This window comes from Apodemus sylvaticus, chromosome 2, assembly GCF_947179515.1.
Source record: "Apodemus sylvaticus chromosome 2, mApoSyl1.1, whole genome shotgun sequence".
Classification (NCBI taxonomy): Eukaryota; Metazoa; Chordata; class Mammalia; order Rodentia; family Muridae; genus Apodemus; species Apodemus sylvaticus.
In genome coordinates this window covers 97,241,869-97,257,339 of record NC_067473.1, presented here as the reverse complement: position 1 = coordinate 97,257,339, position 15,471 = coordinate 97,241,869, and the positions used below count along the sequence as shown (strand labels likewise).

Genomic DNA, 15,471 nt, shown 5'->3' with positions numbered 1-15,471 from the left:
TTAAAGGCAAGGCTACTCACATAGAAAGGATAGGAACTGTTGCAGTACTGGAAACAATGTGTTCTGACAAGGTTAATGATCAAGGGACCCAAATTGATGCGACAAATAAATAATGTCAACATAGAAGTAGCGGTGGATGCAAGTTAGAAAAATTTTTTATTTTTTATTGATTATTTTGTTTCTTTACATTTTTAATATTATCCCCTCCCAGATTGCCCACCAAAACCCCTACTCTTCCACATCACCCTTCCTTCATGGAAGTGCTTCCTCACCTACACAATCACTCCCACCCCACCATCATATCATTCTCCTATGCTGAGGCATCAAACCTACACAGAACCCAGGGCTTCCTCTCCCATTGATGTCTGACAAGGCCATCCTCCTCCACATACACAGATGCAACCACGGGTCCTTTCATGTGTATTCTTTCTTTGGTGGTTTATTCCCTAGGTGCTCTGCAGGGTCTTGTTAGTGGATATTCGTGTTCGTTCCATGGGTTTGCAAACCTCTTCAGCTCCTTCAGTCCTTCCCCCAACTCCATCATTGTGTTTTCCATGCTCAGTACAATGTTTGGCTACAGGCATCCACATCTGCATCCATAAAGGTCTGAGAGAGCCTCTCAGCAGTTATCTGCATCAGGTTCCTGTCAGCAAGTTCTTCTTGGCATCAGCAATAGTGTCTGGGTTTGGTGGCTGCACATGGGATGGATCCCCAGGTGGGGCAGTCTCTGAGGGGCATTTCTTAATTCTCTGTTCCACTCTTTGTTCCTGCATTTCCTATAGACAGTAACAATTCTGTGCTAAAATTTTTTAGATGGTTTGGTGGACCCATCCCTCAGCTGGGGGCCATGCCTAACCTCTGGTTATGGTCCCTACAGGTTCTCCCTCCCCTTTGTGGGTATTTCAGCTAATGCCATCCCTATTATGTCCTGGAAACCTCTTGCTTTCCTGGCATCTGGGACTTTCTGTTGGCTAACCCTGTTTCCCATTCACCATTGATACACAACCCTGTTAAATTTCTTGACTCTCTGTACACATCTAATACTGTCCCCTTTTCTTTCTACCTACTTTCTACCTCCCAAATCCCTTCTGCCCTAAATCTCCAGTGATTATTTTGTTTCTGCCTCCAAGTAGGACGGAGGCACCCACACTTTGGTCTTCCTTTTTCATGACCTTCATATGGTTTGTAGATTGTATCATTGGTATTCTGAGCTTTCTTCTTAATATCCACCTATCAGTGAGGACATACCATATGTGTGTTTCTTTATGACTGTGTTACCTCACTCAGGATGATATTTTCTTGTTCCATTCATTTGCCTAACAATCTCATGAAGTCATTGTTTTTAATGGCTGTGTAGTATTTCGTTGTGCAAATGTACCACATTTTCTGAATCCATTCTTCTGCTACGGGACAGCAGGTTTTTTCCGTCTTCTAGTTATTAGAAAAAGGCAGCTCTCCAGGAGAAAGTCATAGCATCAAGTGAGGGAAGGGGTTGCCATCCGACAGACAAAACTGATCCATAATGTTTCCTGTTTGAAAGAACTACAGGGATGGAAATGAAAAAGCCTGAAGAAAAGATGGTTCAGTGACAGGCCCAACATGGGATCCAGCACACAGGGAGGCCCCAAGGCTTCCATTGTTACTGTGGATATGGAGTACTCACAAAAAGGACCTATCATGACTGCCCTCCGAAAGATCCAACAAGCAGCTGAAAGAGTCATATGCAGATAACCAATGGACAGAAGCAGCTGACCCCTGTGGTTGAATTAGAGAAAATCTGGAAGAAATAAGGAGGTGGGGTACCCAGGCAGATCAGAAGTCTCAATTAATCTGGACCCCCAAGATCTCTCAGACACTGGACAAATAACCAGGCAGAATACCTCAGCTGACATGAGGCTGCCAACACATATACAGCAAAGGATTTATGGGTCTAGGCTCAGTCAAAGAAGATACACCTAACCTGCAAAACACTGGAGACCACAGGGAGTTTCCAATTCTGGTGGTATGGGGTATGCAGGGTGGGTAAATCTTTTTGGAGACAAGGCTGCAGGGAGAGGGTATAGGTTGTGGAAAAGAAAGTGGGTGGACCTGGAGGACATTATATCTGGACTGTAAAAATAAATAAATAAATAAATAAATAAATAAATAAACAAATAAATATAAATAAGAATAATCCTGTGATGAACATGGTGGAGCATGTGTCCTTGTTATATATTGGAGGACCTTTTGGGCATAAACCTCTACCTTCTATCTCTCCAGTTCTGAATCACAGATATGAATCTCACTCTTTGTTGTAACATTTTGTTCACTTTTCTGTTTCTTTTACTTTACACATAATACTGTATTTATAATTCATTTCATATATACTCTCATAATTCACTAACCTGAATCTAGGTGCTTATTTCATATCTGTTATAGCTATTGATTATTCTTCACCCTCAAACATTTTCTTTCTTTAGATGTGAACAATCTTTGATGTTGTAGTCTACTGATCTCTGTAAATTCATTAGTTCATTTAGGTAGGCTGTGCCACCTTCTGGAGATTTTTTGAAGAAGAGTGAGAAAGACCATAATTAGCCAGCTTTAATCCTGCTAATTTCCTGATTTCTTTAGAATATTTTATGTGGAATAATCACTTTTGGTAATGCTTGTGTCCAGGCATGATGAGGTGAAGAAATATTTTTTTTATTCTGTCATTTCCCCAATGTAAGAGCCATCTTTAAATTCCATGAAGTTGTGGGAAACATGATTTTTAGTTTCTGTTGGCTTTGCCTTTGCTTTGATTTCCAATCTTCTCTAATCCCATGAGTAAGCTAGTGTCCCTCAGGATTTCCACAGAGCTAATTTGGCTTTTCTTTGCAACTTTGTCCCATGTTTATCTTAGAAGTTGGAGATGAAATGTCTGAGGCACTCTTCATGTCCTCATTATAAGAGCTGATTTGAGGATGAGAGATAATGAACAAATTTAGCTTCAATTTTTTGACTTTCATCTTTCCCTTCCTACTCTTTACTATTTTTATAAAATTTTTTCTTGCTTTATTTCTTTCTTGTATTCTTGTGATTTTCTCAGGATATCATGTTTTCTAGAATGATAAATCTGAGGTAGCTCTCCTAAAGATTAAAAATGTCACCTGCTTTAAATGTATCTTGGATTTTAACCCAAACCTATTAGATCCTGTAGTAGATTTGTGTTGGTGATGATTAAGCCAATCACTTTCAGTGTTTTCTTATGCTTTCTCTGATGGTATTTTTGCTTGTTGGTTGAAACCAGACACTCATTACACACTGCTCAAGCATTTGCTTTTGTATTTTCTGTTTGCTTTGCATGGGTTCCTCCAGCCCAGCCCAGCTGCTCAGAATTTATAAACCAGGCCTTTGTACTGTTACTGAACTTCATCAGACAGGCAGGGGAAGCAAGATGGAATCACAGATCCAAGTCCTCCTGTTCCTGCTGCTCTAGCTATCTGGTAAGAAATTTAAAGAGTTAAAATCTTTTCAAAGTTTCATCTTTGTAATACGAAATTTGCAATAGGTGCCAATGTGCAATATTTCTTACATAATAATATTCTGATATTATGATATTATAAGGACATTTAAATGATAAATTACACCTTTTATTATAATTTATGTTTGCGTATGTATGCCTATTTTCACTGCATATTCATTATTGCAGGTACCTGTGGGGACATTGTGATGACCCAGTTTCCTTCCTTCCTGGCTGTGTCAATAGGAGAGAAAGCCACTATGAGGTGCAAGTCCAGTCAGAGTCTTTTTTGGAGTGGAGACCAGAAGTACCACTTGGCCTGGTATCAGCAGAAACCAGGGCAGTCTCCAAAACTGTTGATCTACTTGGCATCCACTGGGGAATCTGGGGTCCTTGATCGCTTCACAGGCAGTGGATCTGGGACAAATTTCACTCTGACCATCACCAGTGTGCAGGCTGAAGACCTGGCAGTTTATTACTGTCAGCACCATCAAGGCGGCTTTCTAACCACACAGTGTTTCAGCCTCTTAAACAAACCTCCTGAGAGTTAAAACAGTTGTGTACACCACACACAGTCCAGGGCATGCACACTTCCCCTTCTGCCTGAGAGGTCGTGTGCTGAAATACTGAAGAAAAAGTTTACAGAGACCAAAAAATAATAATGGTTTCAATACCTCTTGCGTCTTTTGATATAAAAATTCCATAAAGGAAAATGTAGATGAAAAACAACAGTATTGTTTTCTATTCCTTTTCTAACATACTATGCTGATTGAATATGAGGGATTTATCTTTTTATAGCTCTACCCATCTGGTATCCAATGTAAGACCCTTTGGGCTGATATGGTGATGTTGGTAAACTGTGTTTTGGTTAGGAATGTATAGAAAATATTTGTTTATTATATTTTCTAGTGACTAGGTGGTTTTTTTACTAGCTTAATTGTATTTATCTTTTTCTGAGTTTTGCTTTTCTGACTCTTGTTTTTTTATGTTATTAATTAGCTATTTATCTCTCTCTCTTTCTCTCTCTCTGTGTTTGTGTGTATGTGTGTGTGTGTGTGTGAGAGAGAGAGAGAGAGAGAGAGAGAGAGAGAGAGAGAGAGAGAGAGAGTGAGAGATGAACAAAATACCCATGGGAGGAGATAAAGAGACAAAGTGTGGAGCAGAGACTGAAGGAGAAGCCATTCAGAGAGTGCACCACCTGGAGATCCATCACATATACAGTTATCAAATCCAGACACTATTGTGTATCCCAACAAGTGCTTGCTGACAGGAGCCTGATATAGCTCTCTCCTGAGAGGCTCTGTCAGTGCCTGACAAATACAGCGGTGGATGCCCTCAGCCAACCATTGGACTGAGGACAGGGTGTCCAATGGAAAAGGTAGAGAAAAGTCTCAAGGATCTGAAGGGGCCCAGGAATAAATGGCTTTAATGCAGAAATCTATCAAACTTTAGAAGAATAACTAATACCATTATTCTTCAAACTATTTCACAAAATAGAAACAGAAGAAACACTGCCCAACTCATTCCATGAAGCCACAATTACTCTGATACCTTAACCATACAAAGACCCAACAAAGAAAGAGAACTTCAAACCAATTTCCCTTATGAATATTTATGCAAAAATATTCAATAAAATTCTTGCCAACCGAACCCAAGAAGACATAAAAATGATCATCCATCACGAACAAGTAGGCTTCATCCCAGGAATGCAGGGGAGGCTAACTATACAGAAATCCATCAATGTAATTCACTATATAAACAAACTCAAAGGAAAAACAAAAACACATGATCACTTCATTAGATGTAGAGAAATCATTTGACAAAAATCAAACACCATTTTAGGATAAAAGACATGGAAAGAGCAGGAATTCGAGGCCCATACCTAAACATAGCAAAAACAATATATAGCAAACCAGTAGACAACATCAAACTAAATGGAGAGAAACTTGAAGCAATCCCACTTAAGTCAGGGAGTAGCAAATGCTGTTCACTTTCTCCATATCTATTCAATGTAGTCCTCGGAGTTCTAGGCACAGCAATTGTTTACTTTTCTCTTTTGACTACCTTCAGTGATGGACTATGGGTGTAGAAGTAGAAGGGTCATAAACCCTTTCCTTCACAAATTGTTTGCATTATGGAATTTCATCCTAAGAATAGTAACATAAGGGAAATAGTAAAATCATGAAACATACAGTGTTCATTCTGGCATGTATGATTCCCTATACATGTTATAATTATTTTACTTACTAAATGGTAATCTCTATTCAATTTTTCAAAGAACTTGTTTTAGTTTTATCATTTTTGAATAGTTGACACTAATAAATTTGAAGAAAATTATTCCACTCATTTTAAGATAATGAACATCATATATTTAGGACAGTTAGTTGTCTGACTTTCAAATATGGATTATATTCTCCCTATAATGTTTTATTTTTCAGAACATTTATTATATTGGACTATTAAACATTTGAAAAAAGGTCTCCCTGTTTAGTCCAAGCTGAATTGCAATGCACTATATTGGCCAGTCTAGATTTGACCCCATGGACTATGTGCCCTTTCCTACTGAGTGCTGTGATTCCAGGTACATGTCATCATGCTCAGGTCTTTTTCAGTTTCAGTTGATGTCACTCTGCAAGTGAATTAATTCTGGAGTTCTGAATATGAACAGCCACAATTCTTGGAAGTTTAGTTACTACATGCCTTTCCATCCCCATTTTGGCATTTTGTACTTTCTTAACAGGACCTAGAGATCTCAATAAAATAGTCCTTCAGCACAAGCACATTTCTGTATTTTTCAATTTTAGAGTCATTTCTCACTACATATGAAAGGATATTTGTTAGATCTTAAACCAGGGAGAGGTGTCTTACTGAGTGTCCATTAACATATCAAAGAAGACATTGGCTGTCTAGCATGGGATCATTCTTTATCTGTTATGGGGACTTCTTGGCTGGCACACCTAACTCCTTACCCTGAAAACTGCATTCCAGATATTGGCCTGTGCTTATCTTCTCCCAGGTCCTTTGACCTCTATATAATCCAGGATTATGGATCCAACTCCTTATTTTATCTGTCACTTAGGTAAAGTTTCTGGTCTCTTGGTCTTGCTCTTCAATATTCCATCTTCCCTCTTCATATAGAGTGGCTTCTTCTGGTCATGTTGAGTCTGGATTCCCCCACATGTACCTGCCTCTGGCTATTCTGTCCCCTTTATTTACAATAAACTTTCTCCTCCATTAAATCTAGAAGTAGTTTTACTCTTTCCCTGATTCTGTTTTCGTTCACCTGATATGGAGTTGCTTGATTGATTTGGTGTGAAATCATGGGTTACAGACAGAGACAAGACTCACTATACATAGAGTAAAAATAAAATGAGGAAATGTGAAAGAGTGCTAAAAAAAACCCTTTATAAATATGATTCAAAGCCCCACTCCCAGATAAAAAGCTAAAGGTAGTCAATGCTGGCTTAGAGAGTGATAATCAATTATATTTCTGGAAAAGTCCTTTCTGCAGGTTATAAAATCCTTAGTGGCCAGTCCTAAGCATATGTACACATCAGAGAAACTAAGTGGAGTTGGAAGGATACAGAGATGTGTATATTTGTGTGTGTATATATGTGCATGAGTGTATTAATATTAATTTTATAAGAAAAGGAAGAAGGAAGGTGGAGAGGAGGAGGAGGAAGAAGAAGGAGAAGGAGAAGAAGAAGGGGAAGCGGAAGGGGAAAAGGGGAACGAGAAGAAGGAGGAGGAGGAGGGGGAAAGGGGAGGAGGAGGAGGAGGAGGAGGAGGAGGAGGAGGAGGAGGAGAAGGAGAAGGAGAAGAAGGAGAAGGAGAAGGAGAAGAAGAAGAAGAAGAAGAAGAAGAAGAAGAAGAAGAAGAAGAAGAAGAAGAAGAAGAAGAAGAAGAAGAAGAAGAAGAAGAAGAAGAAGAAGAAGAAAAAGAAGAAATAAATATGAGGGTTTAGAGCAATTCCAACCCCAGTTCTCATTCCAAGCCCTGTAGCAGGAAACTATATGGGGTCTTTCCTTCCTTTCTGGTCTGATTCCCAGGGATCCCTACATATCTTTATTCAATTTCCCACACTCTATCCATATCCCACTCAACAAACCCTGGAATAATCTCTGCCAGAAAACTAGCTGGAATCCATAAATTCTGGAAATTATGTACATAATAATTGCATGATCTCCACTTCTGTATTTCCAATTACCCAGTCTCATGCCCAGCCCTGAAGCATATCATTCTTTCTGCTTCAATTCTAAAGGCACCCCACAGTTTATCTTGTTGGGCTCTACTTTCCTACTCCTAGACTTGGAATCAGGTAGGACATACTCACTCTCCTTCCTGTTCTCTAATTACCATTTCATCCTCTCATCTCCAGCACTGTAGCAGACATCTTGCAGGGGCATGTTCAATCTTCAGGGGAAGCATAACTTTTCTCTTTTCTATGGACCACTTGGAACCCTATCTGAATACCTTTGTGGGCATCTCCACTCCTGTCAATCTCCAATACATTGAAACATATTCAATTCAAGACCAGCAATGGCCACATCTGGCAAGAACTCATTTGTACTCTCTACCAGGAAACCCAAATCCATCAAATGTTCCTAAGTTCCAGGTACTGCAATAGATTCAAAAAATTCTTTTATATTCAAAGACTAATAATACCCAGTCAACATAGACAAGACTAGATATCACAATAATTCCAAACCCAGTGCCTAAAAACCAGCACAAAAATATAATCAAAACAACAAGCTCCAACAAGCAGCTGAAAGAGTAAGAATCGGATATTTGTACCAAACCAATGGACAGAAGTTGCTGATCCTTTGGTTGAATTAGGGAAAGGTCAGAACAAGTTGAGGAGGAGGGTGACCTTGCAGGAGGACCAGAGGTCTCAATTTACATGGACCTCTGAGATCTCTTAAATACTGTACCACCAAGTAGACAGCATATACCAGCTGAAATGAGGCCCCCAACATATAGAGCAGAGAACTCCCAGATATGGTTGCAGACAGAGAACATGCACCTCAAGAGACTGGAGATCCCAGGGAATTTAGAGGTCTTGTCTGGTGGAGCGATTTTCATCAGGTATTTCTTCTAGCCTGTCTTCATAATTTAAGATTCTCTCTTCCATCTCTTGTATTCTGTTGGTGAACCTTACCACTGAAGTTTTTTTTTTTTTTTTTTTTTTTTTTTTTTTGCTATGAATAATTTTCATTTCCTCTGCCCAATTTCTCCTTGCCACCTATGGCAATCAGGACAGTTGGTTCTGGGATTGTGAAAGCAGATGAGTTGGCCCTGCATCTCTCCTAGTCAGTATAATAGGCTTGGCTCTGGTGGCAGGGGCAAGGTTAGAGGGGAGCCACCCCAGTGTATGAGAACAGAATAGAGCTGGCACTGCCATACTTCTGGTGTGAGGTGGCATGTGTGAGAGGCAATGCCCTCCCCACCTGTGACAGTGAATGGAACTGACCCTGATGTTATGAGACCTGGTGAGCTGGGCCTATACATTGCCTGGCATTGCACTTAGGAGAGCAAGACATGCTCTAGGACATCTAGTAGACCTGACCTTAGTGGAGAGGCATGGGTGAGCTGGCCCTGAGGACAAGCGTGTGGTAGAGTGGTCACTCATATCTGATGTGAGGTAGCCAATGTGCATAGGTTGATCTCCCCTCCACCTGCAGTAGCTGGTCATGAGATCAAAAGACCTAGCCCTGTCTTCTTACTGACATTTAAGAGAGTGGGCCCTGCACCTTACCTGGACAATAGAATAGATCTGGCCTTGCTGGATAGGTAAGTCAGTCTTGAGGATGGAAAACAGGAACAATGGCCTAGCCCCTCACAGACTGCAGTACTTTGGAGAGTGTGCCCAAACCTTGATAGGGCAGCACATTGGAGCCTCTATAGACATTCAAGAGCATAAGGCTTCTTGTCCAGATGCCATGAAAGAGGCGAATGTGAGACTTTCTCATGCAAATCTTGGCATTGGTTAGCCTAATTAGAGTACTGCTGGAGAGCTAACACTGGTGGTTCTGTTAAGGGAGAGCTAACAGGCTGTTAGCTCAACTACCACCCAGGACCAGATCCAGGGATCTGAATTTGTCTACCCCAAAACTATATTATCTGCAAATCTTTGGGATTCATGAAAAGGCCAGTCTTGCTGACCCATAGCGGTAGGCTCTTTATTACACAGGAGAACCACAAATAACCCAGAGGAGTCCTGATGAGTATTCAATACTAATGGAGTCATAGAAGCCAAAGATTTTGAACCAGACCAATGACTCATTGTAATGAACACTGGCAAGTGAAGTTGTGAGTGATGGGAGTTTCCCAGACTGAAGAAGGCAGTGGTGGAGTCACAGAGTACAACTCTGGTGATGGCTTTAAACTCTGAATGTGGGAGCAGATAGGACAGAAGTCTTCTTGCCGCCATTTGGACCAGGGATCCAGGAGACTCCCCACCCTTCTGTGCATGAGAGTAATTTCTTCTGCCAGGAGAGAGTAATTTCCCAGCAGTGCTTTCACTTCTGAGCTTGGAGATGCAATCTCTATCTCCTCTCTGGAGAGGAACAGCTAGGAACACACAGGACATAAGCTCAGTGAAGCAGCTGGGACAGAAGTCTTCCTGCCACCATTTGGAGCAGGGAGCACTGCAGCTTCACATCCTTCTGTGCACAGACCTTGACAGAGTTGGTCTCCCAGGAGTAAGGACACAGACTTATAGGCCCACAGATGGGACAAGCTCCAGCCAGAGACAACAAGACCAACTATCACCAGAGATAACAACATGGCAAAAGGTAAGCACAAGAACCCTACCAACAGAAACCAAGGCCACTTGGCAACATCAGAACTCAGTTCTCCCAACACAGCAAGTCCTGCATGCCCAAACATACTGGAAAACCAAAAGTCAGATTTAAAATCGTATCTCATGATGCTGGTAGATAAAGAAAGTCAAGAAAGACTTAAATGATTCCCTTAAAGAAATACAGGAGATCATGGGTCAACAGGTAAAAGCCCTTATAGAGGAAACACAAAAATCCCTTAAATGATTTCAGGAACATACAAACCATCAAGTGAAGGAACTGATAAAACCAATCTATGATCTAAAAGTGGAAGTAACACACCTATGGCCACTTGATCCTCGACAAAGAGGCTGAAAACATCCAATGGAAAAAAGATAGCCTTTTCAACAAATGGTGCTGGTTCAACTGGAGGTCAGCATGCAGAAGAATGCGAATTGATCCATCCTTGTCTCCTTGTACTAAGCTCAAATCGAAATGGATCAAGGACCTCCACATAAAGCCAGACACTCTGAAGCTAATAGAAAAGAAACTGGGGAAGACCCTTGAGGACATCGGTACAGGGAGAAAGTTTCTGAACAGAACACCAATAGCGTATGCTCTAAGAGCAAGAATTGACAAATGGGACCTCATAAAATTACAAAGTTTCTGTAAGGCAAAGGACACCATCAAGAGGACAAATCGGCAACCAACAAATTGGGAAAAGATCTTCACCAATCCTACATCAGATAGAGGGCTAATATCCAATATATATAAAGAACTCAACATGTTAGACTCCAGAAAACCAAACAACCCTATTAAAAAATGGGGTACAGAGTTAAACAAAGAATTCTCACCTGAAGAACTTCGGATGGCAGAGAAGCACCTTAAAAAATGCTCAACTTCATTAGTCATTAGGGAAATGCAAATCAAAACAACCCTAAGATTTCATCTAACACCAGTCAGAATGGCTAAGATTAAAAATTCAGGAGACAGCAGGTGTTGGAGAGGGTATGGAGAAAGAGGAACACTCCTCCACTGCTGGTGGGGTTGCAAATTGGTACAACCACTCTGGAAATCAGTCTGGCGGTTCCTCCAAAAACTGGGCACCTCACTTCCAGAAGATCCTGCTATACCACTCCTGGGCATATACCCCGAAGACTCCCCACCATGTAATAAGGATACATGTTCTACTATGTTCATAGCAGCCCTATTTATAATTGCCAGATGCTGGAAAGAACCCAGGTATCCCTCAACAGAAGAGTGGATGCAAAAAATGTGGTATATCTACACAATGGAGTACTATTCAGCCATTAGAAACAATGAATTCATGAAATTCTTAGGCGAATGGATGGAGCTAGAGAACATCATACTAAGTGAGGTAACCCTGACTCAAAAGGTGCATTATGGTATGCACTCACTAATAAGTGGATATTAACCTAGAAAACTGGAATACCCCAAACATAATCCACACATCAAATGAGGTACAAGAAGAAAGGAAGAGTGGCCCCTTGTTCTGGAAAGACTCAGTGAAGCAGTATTCAGCAAAACCAGAACGGAGAAGTGGGAAGGGGTGGGTGGGAGGACAGGGGGAGAGAAGGGGGCTTACGGGACTGTCAGGGAGTGGGGGGTTAGAAAAGGGGAAATCATTTGAAATGTAAATAAAAAATATATAGAAAAAAAAGAAATAGGGATAAAACTTTATATACAATGATAAAAAAAAAGAATAGCCTCTTAAAGAAACTAAGGGATTTAAAGGGACAAATGGTCACTCTAACTTCAAGATTTATGTCAAAGACAAATAGCTAGAAAAAGCCAGAGCCAAAACAAGCCCCTTGACTTTAAAATTAAAAAAAAAAAATTAAAGTCTGCAGTCACAGCCTATGGACAGAATGTTCTCTTCATTTTGGCACTTTGAATCTTCCACGGAGGGCTGGCTCACACCTGAGGAATTCATGCAGCTTACCGGAGCTGAGTTCTCTGGGGGAGAATTTATTCTTTATTTTTTTTTAATTTTTTTATTCGATATAATTTATTTACATTTCAAATGATTTCCCCTTTTCTAGCCCCCCCCACTCCCCGAAAGTCCCGTAAGCCCCCTTCTCTTCCCCTGTCCTCCCTCCCACCCCTTCCCATTTCCCCGTTCTAGTTTTGCCGAATACTGTTTCACTGAGTCTTTCCAGAACCAGGGACCGCTCCTCCTTTCTTCTTGTATCTCATTTGATGAGTGGATTATGTTTTGGGTATTCCAGTTTTCTAGGTTAATAACCACTTATTAGTGAGTGCATACCATGATTCACCTTTTGAGTCTGGGTTACCTCACTTAGTATGATGTTCTCTAGCTCCATCCATTTGCCTAAGAATTTCATGAATTCGTTGTTTCTAATGGCTGAACAGTACTCCATTGTGTAGATACACCACATTTTTTGCAACCACTCTTCTGTTGAGGGATACCTGGGTTCTTTCCAGCATCTGGCAATTATAAATAGGGCTGCTATGAACATAGTAGAGCATGTATCCTTATTACATGGTGGGGAATCCTCTGGGTATATGCCCAGGAGTGGTATAGCAGGATCCTCTGGAAGTGAGGTGCCCAGTTTTCGGAGGAACCGCCAGACTGATTTCCAGAGTGGTTGTACCAATTTGCAACCCCACCAGCAGTGGAGGAGTGTTCCTCTTTCTCCACACCCTCTCCAACACCTGCTGTCTCCTGAATTTTTAATCTTAGCCATTCTGACTGGTGTAAGATGAAATCTTAGTGTTGTTTTGATTTGCATTTCCCTAATGACTAATGAAGTTGAGCATTTTTTAAGATGCTTCTCCGCCATCCGAAGTTCTTCAGGTGAGAATTCTTTGTTTAACTCTGTACCCCATTTTTAATAGGGTTGTTTGGTTTTCTGGAGTCTAACTTCTTGAGTTCTTTATATATATTGGATATTAGCCCTCTATCTGATGTAGGATTGGTGAAGATCTTTTCCCAATTTGTTGGTTGCCGATCTGTCCTCTTAAGTCAGAGACAGTTAAAATGGCCGGAGAAATCAAAAGTAAAAACCACTAAGGCAGAGTGTAAGTCCTAAATTACAAAGAAATTCCTGGGCTCTCCTCTCCTTCTACCTCTCTCCACATGGTCATGGCCAGTACATCATGTCTGTGTGTTCACCTAGGCACCCCCTTCCTCACATTTTTTAAACCTCTTTCTCTTTTTATGAACCTAATATGGGTTAAAAATGCAGGACACTATAGAGTAACTATAATGGTTGCCATTATGTCTCCCCTTCCTTCTCTGGCAGAACTCCCAGAAGTAAAAGAAGATAAGGAGTTAACTCTTAAACTAGAGAAAAAGCAGATCTCAGAAAAGCAGTTTTTCCATGTACAGGACATGGTATTAATAATAATAATAATAATAATAATAATAATAATAATAATAATGGTTAAAAGCTATTTTTTTATTTTATTTTTTTATTTACATTGCAAATGATTTCCTCTTTTCTGGGTCACCACTCCCCCCCGCAAGACCCATAAGCCCTCTTCCGTCCCACTATTCTTCCATCCACCTCTTCCCAATTCCCTGTTCTGGCATTCCCCTATACTCTTGCACTGAGTCTTTCCAGAACCAGGGGCCACTCCTCCATTCTTTTTGGACATCATTTAATTTGTGGATTATGTCCTGGGTATTCAAAGTTTCTAGGCTAATATCCACTTATCAGTGAGTGCATATCATGATTGATCTTTTGAGACTGGGTTACCTCACTTAGTATGATGTTCTCCAGCTCCATCCATTTGTCTAAGAATTTCATGAATTCATTGTTTCTAATGGCTGAATAGTAAGTACTCCATTGTGTACATATACCACATTTTTGTATCCATTCCTCCGTTGAAGGACACCTATGTTCTTTCCAGCTTCTGGCTACTACAAATAGGGCTTCTATGAACATAGTTGAGCATGTGTCCTTATTGCATGCTGAAGAATCCTCTGGATATATGCCCAGAAGTTGTATAACAGGGTCCTCAGGAAGTGACATGCCCAGTTTTCTGAGGAACCGCCAGAATGATTTCCAAAGTGGTTGCACCATCTTGCAATCCCTCCAGCAGTGGAGGAGTGCTCCTCTTTCTCCACATCCTCGCCAACACCTGCTGTCTCCTGACTTTTTGACCTTAGCCATTCTGACTGGTGTGAGGTGAAATCTCAGGGTTGTTTTGATTTGCATTTCCCTAATGATTAATGATGTTGAACATTTCTTAAGGTTTTTCTCAGCTCTCCGAAGTTCTTCATGTGAAAATTCTTTGTTTAGCTCTGTACCCCACTTTTTAATGGGGTTGTTTGGTTCTCTGGGTTCTACTTTCTTGAGTTCTTTGTATATATTATATATTAGCCCTCTGTCGGATTTAGGGTTGGTGAAGATCCTTTCCCAGTCTGTTGGTTGACGTTTTGTCCTTTTGACTGTGTCCTTTGCCTCACAGAAACTTTGTAGTTTTATGAGGTCCCATTTGTCAATTCTTGATCTTAGAGCATAAGCTATTGGTGTTCTATTTAGGAACTTTTCCCCTGTGGCCATGTCCTCCAGGGTCTTCCCCAGTTTCTTTTCGATTAGTTTCAGTGTTTCAGGTTTTATGTGGACGTCCTTGATCCATTTGGAGTTGAGCTTGGTACAAGGAGATAAAAATGGATCTATGCGCATTCTTCTGCATGCTGACCTCCAATTGAACCAGCACCATTTGTTGAAAAGACTATCTTTTTTCCACTGGATGCTTTCAGCTCCTTTGTCAAAGACCAAGTGACCATAGGTGTGTTGGTTCATTTTTGGGTCTTCAATCCTATTCCATTGATCCGCTTGCCTGATATTATACCAATACCATGAATTTTTTTTACTATTGCTCTGTAGTAGAGTTTAAAGTCTGGGCTATTGAATCCCCCTGAAGTTCTTTTACTGTTGGGAATAGTTTAATATCCTGGGTTTTTTGTTATTCCAGATGAATTTGAGAATTGCTCTTTCTAGCTCTATGAAGAACCGGGTTGGGATTTTTATGGGAATAGCATTGAATCTGTAGATTGCCTTTGGCAAGATGGCCATTTTAACTATATTAATCCTGCCAATTCACGAGGATGGAAGATTTTTCCATTTCTGAGATCTTCTTAAATCCTTCTTCAGAGATCTGAAGTTCTTGTCATATAGGTCTTTCACTTGTTTAGTTAGAGTCACCCCAAAATAC

At 40.6% G+C, this 15,471-nt stretch overlaps 1 pseudogene; it reads left to right on the top strand.

Annotated features, from left to right (window-relative positions):
• Positions 1 to 3,418: 3,418 nt before the first annotated feature.
• On the top strand, positions 3,419 to 4,035 carry LOC127677989 (immunoglobulin kappa variable 4-1-like; annotated as a pseudogene).
• The last annotated feature ends 11,436 nt before the right edge of the window (positions 4,036 to 15,471 follow it).